General features: G+C 37.5%; 1 pseudogene; it reads right to left on the reverse strand.

Moving 5' to 3' along the window:
- The window catches only part of LOC137927508 (NADH-ubiquinone oxidoreductase chain 1-like), a 216,078-nt pseudogene that overhangs the window by 96,274 nt on the left and 106,550 nt on the right, over positions 1-13,254 (reverse strand).

Consider the following 13,254-nt stretch of genomic DNA (forward strand, 5'->3'; position numbering starts at 1 on the left):
AGAAAATCTTGAAGCGAAAAACAACATCAGGTGTTTCGTTTATACTGCTTGAAATAGAAGTTGTCTTTATAATATTTTTTTATTAAAAGCAATTAAAACTGAAAACTAAGACGAATGTATTATTCGACCAGCGGAAAAATCTTCACCTAGCGTTACATTGATACGGCATAGATTTTAATATTTAAAAGTTAGGTTACGTCTCTAATATCAATTTCAGAAGAAAATGAGACATTCTTAGAAAATCTTGAAGCGAAGATCAACATCAGTAGTTTCCTTTATACTGCTTGAAATATGAAGTAGTCTTTTTAATATTTTTTATTTAAAGCAATCAAAACTGAAAACCTGCTCTAATCATCACCCAAGATATTGAGTTGTTCAAGAAATCTTTGGAGGCAGCAGTGACCGAGTTCCCAATGGAAACCGTTTGTAAATCCATCGACGAATGGCCCTATCGTCTAAAAGCGTGCGTCAAAGCTAAGGGTGGACACATTGAATAACTAGTTTAGTATATTAACATATCCTTTTCACTCTACATAATCACATAAAAAACTTTAGCATAAAGTTGTTTTTTAGCTATTATCGGATATTTTTTTTGTAACGTAAGTTTTTGCTAGACCAGGTATTATTTATATTTTAATATTATTCGTGATTATTTGACATTTTAACAGAAATGGACGTAAATACACAAGGTAAAGATCGTGCATGCGTGTGTGCGTGTGTGTTATTTAATTCCATTTCTATTACGATCCAAATGCGTTAATAACATAGTTGTCGCTCCGCAGATGATTAGTGGCGCTAAGGTGTCCGGAGGCAAGGCGAAATCAACCGGGGGGACCGCTCAGACAGTTCCAGTTCAAGCGCAGTGTGTCCAGGTGCAGCCGGTGCTCGGAACGCAGCAGCTTACACGGGCACAGATCATCAGCCCACTACAGGTAATACTTGTCACTTCGCTTATCACTACCATAAACATTATGCAGTTGAACTAGAGATAAAAAAAAATTAAAAACTTTGATATTAGCAACCTTACTGGATTTCGTACATAAGTGGTCAATTTAAATTGTCCTATTATTTATTGTCTTTGTTACGTACTCAAAAAGAAGATCAATAAATACTTGTATGCTATTTGAGAAAGTTAAAATCGAAATTGACCTGATAGCGGACAGCGCTGCACCGGTCACTGGGGGGAAGACAATGCCTTGCACTGGGAGTGTCTATCAGCCGTAGGAGAAGCTGAAAGTGCATGTGACTGATTTCGAATATAATTAGTTGAACAGAATAATACGTGTGTGTGTGTGTGTGCGTGTACGTGTGCGTGTGCGTGTGCGTGCGTGCGTGCGCACCTAAATACCAGATACTTGTCTATTTCCATACTATGATGGTCTGAAAAAATTTGCCCCATATGATAAAGACTGCCAATGTATATATTTTCTAACGTGTACAGTAAAGAGTAATATGTCTTTTTTTTAAATAATAAGTCATTAAATCTCCTCAAAACTCATAAATTCAAGATGTCCCAATACAACTGTGCATTATTATGGAACTAATCGGTATATTTTGTTGCCTTTAGAGATGTTTGTTATGTTCAGCCCAAGTTATAATAAGCAGTTCGGCTTGTGAATTGAAACCCCTCTTCTCGCAATCTAATTAACGAATTGTTTGAAAATAAAATGCTTTCGCGAATCCCAAGCTCGCAAAAAAATTTGTCACTTTTAGTTAGTAAATAACATGAGTTTGGTTTTTGTTATTTTGCAAGTATGTCGCAACTGCGCATCGTCAATTTTTACAATGAGAACTTTAATTAAGGCATTACAGCACAATACAACGGCAGTACGAGCGCCATGTCACAGCGCGGTGACGAAACATTGAAATTTTGTTTGACTGCACTTGCGGACACCTGTACATATATTTGCGAAATTATTGTTTATTTATTTGAATGCAATTGCGAATATCCTTATTTTATTGCATGTTATGTGGAACGTTCTTAGATTGGCAGCCAGTGTTTTTTATTAGTTGATCAGCGAGTGCGCGTGTAGTAAAACAGGTGCAAAACATGAGTCAATAATGACAGGAAAAGACAACTCGCACGGGGCATGATGTCCTTGTGGGTTGTCCATTTTATTTGTTGTTACCTGTTTTTTCTTACAATTAACTTTTGAAGTTCGCATGTTATTACTTTGTTAATTTATATATATAAATATATAAATATATATATGTGGACTAGCTGACCCGGCCACGCGTTGCTGTGGCTAAAGTTTTTGTTATATTACATTATAGTAAACAATCTAATTTGACTCCTTATTTGACTTTCTACTACTATAACCCTTTAGTACAATGAAATTATTTATGAACAAAGACGAAAATGTTGATGTTGGTATACAAATTCACTGGATTGAGATTTGAAGGGGAAGTACGTTGAACACAATTAATTAAAATGTTCTTGCACTTGATATTAAGCAGAAATCAATAGGTACAAAATAAAAATTTATCAGATTTATTATTTCTATTTATTTTATAACAAATATAAGTATAATACAGTAAATAGCATGTGACGCTTAAACTCATAAATGAGGTATGCAAGGCAGACAGTCTTAAACTTTTAAACATTAATATCTATTTTTTTGAATTATAAATACTTTCAATTTCAATTTATTTTAACACCAATCGGTGCACAATGTTTTTGGTTAACCTGTCTTTAGCTAACACAAATAGATTCGACGGTTTCCCAACACGTGAACACGCAATATATAGTTGCCCATGAGAAAAACATGGATTTTCCAAATCTAAACCACAAATGGACATTGTTTGACCTTGAGATTTATTTATAGACATGGCGAAAGCTAAACGAATTGGCAACTGTAGCCTTTTGAAGGGTACGGTAGAATCTGATGGTATCATCGGAATACGTGGCAGCAGGACCACTTTTCCTTTAAACTTCCCAGCCATAATGGTTTGCTTCAAGAATGTTTCCGGTGATCTTTTTGATGACCAAACGCGTACCGTTACATAATTGAGGTGGATTCAAATTACGGAGGAGAATAATAGGGAAACCAATCTTTAATCAAAGATTATGTGGTGGCATTCCAGGGATATCTAATGAATTTAAAAATTCAATCGGAAAATTTACACTTTCATTTTCATCAACAACAGTATCGATTGATTTAAAAGACATCAGATCGCCTGGTAACAACTGTTGTATCTGGAAGTTAATTTCATCAACATCAACGTTTTTGGCTGCCAAAATCGTCCGTTGACTAAGCCATTCATGATTCAAATAATTATTCTGTATATCCGGGAAAATACTCTGAATCAATTCATTTTTATCCTGAACAACAGTGCAAAAATTGTCTGGTAGTTTAATGCATTGCGTATTTAGTTGCAGTTCTATTTTACCGTTCCCAATTTCTAGTAGTTGTTCGGAAAATATTTGTGCTGATGGATCATTTTGCAATTGTACTCACATATTTAATCGAAGGTCAATCGAAGTGTTTCAACACTTCGCCATAAGAATGATTATTTCAAACATGCATTAATCTCATCCGCGAAAGTAGAGCGAGGTATAACCGGTAAGGTCTGCCGGAAGTCACCAGACAAAAGTAAGATAGCACCACCGAAAAGTTTATTATTGCTGTTTAAATCTTGCATAGATCTGTTTAATGCTTCAAGTGAATATTTGTGTGCCATTGTGCACTCATCCCAAATTATTATAGAACTCTTCCGCAACACTGCAGCTATTCCACTATTCTTTTTGATGTTACACATTGCATCTGGTTTATTATGAACGTCCAATGGCAGCTTGAATGTTGAATGTGCTGTTCGCCTACCATCCAGTAAAGTAGCCGCAATGCCTGACGATGCTACTGCTAATGCGATTTTTTGTTGCGACCGTATTTTGGCAAGAATCAACGATTTTAAAAGTGTCTTACCGGTTCCACCGGGTGCATCCAAGAAAAAAAACCGCCTTGTTCAGCAGCAACAGCCAGCATAATCCGATCATAAATAATTTTTTGTTGTGCTGTCAGTAACGGTTCACTGTTCATGATAATTGTTGCTAAACTTCCATGGTCATATTGATTTTCTCGTTGTAAATCGGTGGCTGGACGATTAGGTGATGGCATACCATAATGATTAAGTGGTAAATTTGAAATAAGAACACATAAATCCTCGATTAAGACCAATGCTTCATTGTACATCTCTGGTGTATAATCTATGTTTTGGGATTGATTTGTTTGTCTAATTCGGTGCAAGATGTCTTCTGTCATACAATTTTTATATTTTTCCCACAAAGTTTGTGCTTGCGAGGGATAACATGTCGTCAAAATAATTGCAAACAACTGACGAATGTTATTCGGTGTTGATGTCAACGCAGCATTAGCAAGCGTTAAGTCCTAATGGTTATCGTCTTCTAGCAATTGCAGTTCACGACATGCATCCTGGTATGTATTGAATACTCGACCATTAACTGTTCGTAAAAATTCAAAAGACGTTGGTCCGGGAACATTCACCAATAACAAACGTAAATAGAAGCACTCACGTTGCTTTGGATGTACCGTGTAAAGTCTCCCCAATGTCTTAGCTTTGAATATGCCTGTAATGGAAGGATGTGGTTTTCCTTGTTTCCGTGGCTCCCATTTTTTACTGGATTTGTTCCATGTGAAATAACGTGGAACATCACCATACACCAATGTCTTCGCGAATTGGCCAAAAACATCAGGTTTTTGACACAATGTAAAAAATTCAGTTAGAGTCATTTTCGGAGCTTCGAACGCTCTTTGGAGAACATTTTCTTCAGTGAAGTATACACGTTGACCGTTTTCAAGATGTATTGCCAGATGTTGGACATCAGGATCTCTTTCGTGGATGGGAAAGCTGAGAATATGCCAAATAGCTTCATTGCTGCTAATGTATCTGCCCATTTGGTATCGTGCTATTTCGTCATTTTTATTAATGTTTTGTACTTCAAATATGGCCAAATCACTGCCTTTGTTTACATAATTACAAATATACTTAATTGATTTAACAGAACTTATTTGATCGATTTCTTCAGGACGGATTCTATCTTTAAGCCAAACCAAAATGTGGGCATGAGGCAAACCTCGCTTTTGCCACTCTATCGTATACAGCCAACAACGTGTGATACCAAAAATTGAATATTTAACAATAAAATCAATAAAGGATTTCAATTTTTTTTAAACACACGTGCAGTTAAATCATGACGATGAATGGCTTGTTGTCCTGGCAATAGTAAAGTTTGTATCTCTTCCTAATTCGGATTACATGTGAATGTAATAAATAAATCCGGTCGGCCGTAATGACGTACGTAAGTCATCGCATCTTGCATGTATTCCTGCATGTTCCGTGGACTGCCGATGTAGCTTGAAGGTAAAATGAAAGCATTACCGATGTCATTGGGATTTAAATTTCCATCGATGTTTCCAGCAACAGCATCTCGAAGGTGAATATACTCTTCAGATCGGAGTTTGGTCTGATTCAACCTGATGAATGTTAATCTCTCCGTTTCAATTTTAACATACATTTTAACAACATATTTGTGATATTGTCGCTGACAGTTCAATATGAGATTGTCTTCATTTTCCCGAATCATTAGGCGGTATGAATAATAGTTCATTGAATTGACTTTTTTGTTGATTTCAGAACCTGTAAATAGATTTTGTTTTAATAACATTGAAATATAAAATTAAAATACATAACGTAGTGACTGAGTTATTATTTCCATACCCAAAATAATATTTTAATTACCTGTAATGGGATTTATCATTTTTACCGAGAGATCATAGCCATCTTCACCTTGCCAAAATGTAATGGGATATTGTTGTGCATCATATGAGCGATGTGTTTCCTTTATACATTGTAATTGATCATTCCTACAATGTAAAACAATATCACGGGATTCCAAGTTTTCTCCAACTACAACGATAGCAACTTCATCGATAGTTGGTGCATTTAAATGTCTTGCATGTTGACCCGCAGGTGTTTTATCATCTTTTGTGACAATTTTGTGATTATCAGATGGCATCGGATCCAATGCAGTTTTAAACAATATAATCAATTGATCGTGTTCATGAAATAAAGTTTGTAATTGTTCTGCAATAGACCTCTTTACTAAATTGTTGAACGCAGATTAATTTCATGTGGTGAATTGGCCATAAAAAAAATTTGCAGGAATTTGTAGTCGCTATCTGACACTGGTAGTAGTGAACCTGCTCTGTGATATATATTATTTGGCCTTGTATCTGTAAATAAAAAAAAAATATTATGTTTGTACCAAACACCATAAAATAAAATTAAATAAATAAGCAATGTGGGATATAGATTTATGGATTATCAGTGATTAAACTTAAATAATATTTATTCCTAAAAATGATATCTGTCTCCTAATCACTAAACAATATTTCATATCCTTAGATACCTCAATATGTAATATTTAGTTGTAACTAATATCTATCATCAAATAATTATATTGGGTTTCAAAATAATGAAAGTGTCACTAAAACTGAAACGCCAAATAATATGAAGACTAAGTGATCACATCTTAACTTGTTTGACAGAAAATATTGTTCACTAAAATAATTATGATCAACTGCTATAATACGTACCCTCGGCCTGAGGGTGGGTAGAGCCAAATTCTCTACTCGTCACTTGGGTAATACCTGTCCGGCGCGTCCACGTCGCGGGGGTGGGCACCACTCACAACAGTAGGCCGGAGTGAAATTGGTGGCCGAGTTCGGATAGGGACCTAGTGCCGCAGGGTATAGCGTGGCCCCTTGCCCAGGGTTACGGGTGAAGACCTTAAGGGCTGCAAAGGCGGAGATGAAGTCCATTGGTACGGTAGAGCAGGCGGAAGAGGCAAATACCCCAGTCGCAAGCTGCCTTCACATATTGGGTCACAGGTTGCTCTGGAGCTACGCTGCCAGGTGGGGTGGTGTAGTAGGGTTGGTGATGAAGACCGCGGTCGGCAGAAGCACCCTTAGCTCTCCAAGAGAGTTACTACCTTAGCGTCAGGCGGCAGCCGGCTGTAAAAACCCAATTGCCAAAACAAATTCTCCTTATCATGAAAGTTACAAGAAATAATAGACGAGATCATACTAGGGCGTACCCCACAAGCGACGCAAATACTTTAGAGGCGAATAAAAGGGCGACAAAAGAAGACAACACTAGGGCGTCCCCCGCAAGCGACGTAATTGACACTCTGAGATTCGCTACGTGGAACTTAGGTTCCCTTACCGGTCGCACCAGCGAACTAAGTGAAGTCCTCAAACGAAGATACATTGATGCGTGTTGCTTACAGGAAACCAAGTGGAAGGGTTCCAAGTCTCGTGATATAGGACTAGGATTTAAACTAATATATAATGGAACATTAACACACCGAAATGGTGTGGCCATAGCTCTAAACTCTTGTCTGAAAGATAGAATCATTAGCATAAATAGGAAGTCTGACCGGCTCCTAGCCATGAAACTAGCGCTTGACAATCAGCCACCACTAAACATCATATCAGCATACGCTCCTCAAGTTGGATGCTTTAAAGAGGAAAAACAAGATTTCTGGGAGGACTTTGATGATGTGATAGCCTCTATAGGAGTTAATGAATTAAAACTAATCGGCGGTGACCTTAATGGGCACGTTGGCCATAAAACTCCAAATGGCAGTGAACACCATGGCGGTTTTGGCTATGGCAAGCTAAATCAAGAAGGACATAGTATTTTAGATTTTTCAAGTAGACACAATTTAATGATCATTAACACGTGCTTTGAGAAAAAGGAAGAGCACCTTATAACTTACAAAAGTGGAGGTAAGAAGATGCAGGTTGATTACATACTGGGAGAGAAAAGCTTAATATCTAGATTCAAGGACTGTAAGTTTATCCCAGGGGAAGCATTAACAAGTCAACATCGAATACTTGTTACGAAGTCCAAATTGCGGAAACCACTGAGAAATGTCAAAGATATAAAGTGTTAGCGTCTTATTAAAAGATGTTTGTAACACTTTATCAATTTATTTAACACACGAACAAATTTTTATTAGCGCTTGAGGGCGAGCAAAAAGGACGTGCATTCGTCGTGAGACTCTGGGACGCACTGTGCTCCGCGACCGAGTGAAAGCGGGCAATAGAACAAAGGCGCAAAAGAAACAAAAGGTCTGCGCTCGCGTCACCGGTGCGTGCATGTGCCCGCTGCACTAATTCGGCACACTAAGTTCGCCCGTCGGCTACGCTCGCCCACAAAATCTTACACCTATTATTCATTCAGACATCACATCAGTGTATATACGACTCCCACAGATAAAACACCAAAAATCAAATGGGCTAAACTGAACGGACCAGAAGGAAGCCGCTTATTAGAAAGTATTACAAACCATTTAAAATCTAACTTGGACAACGAGTACCAAAACGTAAATGAAATGTGGTCCAAATTCGAAGATCTAACGGTCCCGGCAGCAAAAACTATACTAGGAGAGTCAAAAGGCATAATTCCAAATAAAGACCCTAGTTGGTGGAACGATACCGTGAAAGCAGCAGTGCGGAACAAAAAAGAGCATTTCAAGGCTTGGCAAAATTCGGAAAGCGACGAGGACCTCATACGTGTGACCTCAGGGCCCATCGAAGCCATAACAGAATCCGAAGTTAAAGTAGCGATACTAAAGATGAAGAACAAGAAGGCTACAGGGCCAGATCAGATACCTGCGGAGATATGGAAGCGTGGAGGAATGGTAGCTATAAGGTGGCTTACGAAACTCCTAAATCTTGTCCTCACGTCCGGTACAATGCCAGACTCCTGGCGAAAGAGCTACTTAATACCATTTTACAAGCATAAAGGAGACGTTTCGCTTTGTGGAAATTACAGGGGGATAAAATTAACATCACACACTTTTAAACTCTTCGAAAGAATTATTAATAATAGACTGCGGCTGCTTACAACCGTCACGGAAAACCAATTCGGCTTCACTGCTGGTAAATCAACGTCGGACGCAATTCAAGCTATGAGAATTATTATGGAGAAACATAGATGCAATAAAGAAGATTTACATATTGTCTTCATTGACCTGGAAAAAGCTTTCGATAGAGTTGCAAGACAACTTGTATGGCAAGCTCTCAGGTCTCAAGGCCTCCCCGAAAAGTATGTCTCCATAGTAAAAGACATGTACTACAACTGCGCGACCCAGGTGAGAAGCCCGGCAGGACTCAGTGACCTGTTCGAAGTAACAGTTGGCGTTCATCAGGGATCCGCACTTAGTCCATTATTATTATTTAACTGCGTCATGCATTACCTCACAAAGGATATACAGAATGCCTTACCATGGTGCCTTCTATATGCAGATGATATTGTTCATGCAAACAAATCAGCAGATGATTTTCAGAGAGACCTGAACCTATGGATTAGAGAACTAGAATCCAACGGCCTCCGCATAAGTAGATCCAAAACGAAACACATGCACTGTGCATTTGCACCAACACCAACACAAGGCCATAGCAATCTGAACATCAGTGGCATTCCAATACCATCCGTCACTAAGTTCAGGTACCTAGGGTCGACCTTAAGTACCGATGCAGACTCAACCGCTGATGTCAAGAACAGGGTACAAACTGCATGGATGAAGTGGATGGAAGTGTCAGGCGTTCTATGTGATAACCGTATGCCCATTAAGACCAAGGGTAAAGTCTACAAAGCAGTTGTCAGACCAGCTATGCTCTACGGCTCGGAATGCTGGACTGTAAGTCAGAGACACGAGCAAACACTTCATGTCAATGAGATGAAGAGGCTTAGATGGTCGGGTGGCGTCACTAGAATGGACAAAATACGGAACGAATATATCAGAGGTTCGTTTAAGGTAGCTCCGATCCCCAGCAAATTACAGGAAAAAAGATCACGATGGTATGGCCACATTCAACGAAAACCAGATGACCACGTAGTAAAAACTGCCTTAAGCCTCCCAGAATTCCCAAGAGGGAGAGGGCGTCCAAAAGCTACGTGGTGGTCTAATATCAGAAAGGAACTGGAAACCCTTCAACTTGATGCAGGGACAACCCAGGATAGAGTGGCCTGGCGCAAATTGATAAGGAGACCCGACCCCAAATAAAGGGAAAAGGGAAGGAAGAAGAAGAACTGCTATAATACATACCTTAAAAGTTGACATAAAATTTTCTCGAACTACATTTGTTGCCCCAAATGAAGTCATTTGAAAGCAATTGTAATATTGTTGGATATTTGTCAAAAAGTGTATGGAATCTGGTCCTATTCCCGAAACTAATGAGTACAATGGCTCTGGTGGTGGATGCAATGGTATCGATTTCACTTTATCAGTTGCGCAACACAATCCATTGGCTTCGTTTTTGTATTTCAATGCCTTACAATGTGAGCAAACCGAGTTCATAGAACCAATAACAACACATTGGTAGTTACTGTAGTCAACTGACACATCGTAACTAAATACAGCTCGATTCAAACTTGCGCGATTATTAGTTGAATGTCGCGTTCGCGCTTCACGCGTTTGTGATAACCGAATTTTTTCACGTTCATTTCGGTCGTTACGTTCTTGTGCGCTAAGACAAGATAGGTAATTAGCTTGGTTTGTAGCATTTCGGGTTTTTCTACCTAAATTTCTTCGTCTTATAGGAGGCATATCAATAATATCATTGGTAACTAAACACTGCACAAAACACGAAAACAAACTCAGTGGTTAACAGAAAATCCAGGATAAACTACAATTGACATTGACAATTTTATATGACTTGGAGTCAAATCCATCAAGCCGTACCCACAATGTTTTATGTACGTAAAATAGGGATATTAATTAATTAAATTAAAACAAAACAAAAGTAATATTATCGCGAAGCTTAAATTAAAACAAAAGAAATATTATCGCGAAGCCAACCAAATTGAAAATCAGTACTATCATTAATACTGATTTTCAATTTGTGTACATTTTGTGACTATTCAATTTGGTCGGGTCCGCGACATCACTTTTGTTGAGTTTCAGAACGCGGCATTAAATCCTCCAACGATGTATTCTGTGTTCCAACGCACACACGCACATTGTTTTGATAGATATGATTGAATTCGAACTTCGTGAAGCTATAATAAAGTGCAAATTGACTCGATAGGAACACACCTACATTGCTTAGACAACATTGAACTTTATTTCATAACAATAAACCTCAAATTGACGACTCTACGTTATAGTTATAAAACGTTTGTATGGAAAAAAGGAAAAGGCTGTTTTTAGGGTTTCTGCGGCAATTATTCGAATTTTTCTCGCTGTGAAATCCATCCTTGAACTTCAACGAACATTTAAAAAAAAGAATTGGCCAAATTGGTCCAGGCGTTGTTGAGTTATGCGCTTACCAACGCATTTTGCGATTTATTTTTATATTATAGAGAAGTAGATATGTAATATACATTCCATAAATCGAATCCAGCAATGAAGTGTTGATAGTCTTGTTTAGCTTGAACCTATTGTAGATTATTCATTTCTTTAGGCTTTGATAAACAAATGGAGCACGTTGAAGAAGAAGGAGTCTCTGTCAATACTTGCGATACTTTCCCGTCAATCATAGTCAAAAACATGTTGTATCTTACAGAAACTGTCGTATGTTCAGAAATTATTACTTGAGTAGGTTCAACCTACTCAAGTAAAGAAATTTCATTTTCGATTCCTGAAATAACCTTTCAGATTTTTTCCGGAGCTTCTTTAGTGTATTCTATTGATATAGGACGGCAATACCTATTATATATTAATAAAAATAATTACAGAAAAATACATAGCCTATATAAAAAAACTACATAGTCTTACCTCTGTATACCATAGATTATATATATCGTACGACATATCAGACGAAAATGAATTATGAGATGATATTAACCTCGATGCACCATAGTGCGCTAAGGCTTTTTCTAGAGTGGAGACCACGAACCAACAAGCGTATGGAAGGATGTGCACCCACTAGGTGGACACACAACAGGTTTAGTAAGATCCTTGGAAGATGCTGACAAGCTACTTCCAACCAGTCCAGTTGGAAATCTATGTCAGTGGCATATATTAAGCAGTGGATGTCTTACAGCTATGATTGTGATGATTGAACCACATATTGCCTCAAAATCTCCGTTGCAGGTCTCTGGTGATCTGGGTAACCAAGTATACAAAGTGCGACGATACTTGAATCTACCATTAGTTTATGGGTTTATGTTACATTACGTTAGCTTCAACTTAAGAAGTACTTCAGAAGGTTCCTACACTGTTGATGTCCTTTCGTAATTTCATTGTACCTGTAACGTATCCGACGCATTAGTGAAAATCATCGACCTTACCCGACCGAAAATGTCGTCGACCGCAAAGGATTAATATCGCAAAAACATTTGCCATCGATTGCCGCGAAAATGAGTACACACTACAACTTTTCATATAACGATGAACTAAAATTAACGCAGATTTTTTAAAATTGTAACCGTATTTTTGGCAGACTCCGTATGTATAATTTAATATTCATGGTCATTTTGTTAACATAAATAAAAAGCCAATTCATTTGCTTTGTGACAAAAATTAAATACATCTTCCTTTTTGAATTATTTAATAGGGTTCCACTTTCAAAAATGCTATACTGCGAAAGCGCCATCCGTTATTGACTCGTCTCGTAACAGGTCGTACAGATGTTTTCGTTACACTTTTTAGCGACATCTAGGATATTTTGAAAAAATAGTTGCATTCTTAATCTGCGTACGGAAGGAACGTCGTCTATTACACAAGTCTCTGTTATTATTATACATTGTATTAGTTATGCAATATACGATAATTTTATTCATTATTAATATTGCATATAAAATGTATATAAAATTAACAGCGGTTTATTACTGCAAGAAAAATAAGAAAATATATCTGTGAATTGATTGTTTTTATTACATTTCCATACAAATTTTATAAGTCCATATTACATTTGAATGTCTAGAAACTTTAACATTACATTTATAAAGAATAATTACAAAAGTTGAAGTTTTTTATGAGTACACTTCTACCCGGAACGTTCGTAAAACATTTGTTATTGTCGAAAGTTGGAATCCCAAGAAATAACCCAGGTTTTTTGTTTATATTTCACTAAGCTGTAAAATGGAAAGGACGATAGTTCATTTACTTAAATACATTATGACGATTCCTGTGAGGTGGTACACGACAAAAACTAGAGAAAACAATGAATGGAGAAAAGAATGCATCACGTTACCTTTATCTCGCTCTGTAGCTTATTAAAA

This window comes from Battus philenor, unplaced genomic scaffold, assembly GCF_028537555.1.
Source record: "Battus philenor isolate CCGP_79_NKW_IND1 unplaced genomic scaffold, ilBatPhil1.0.hap1 SCAF_31, whole genome shotgun sequence".
NCBI lineage: Eukaryota > Metazoa > Arthropoda > Insecta > Lepidoptera > Papilionidae > Battus > Battus philenor.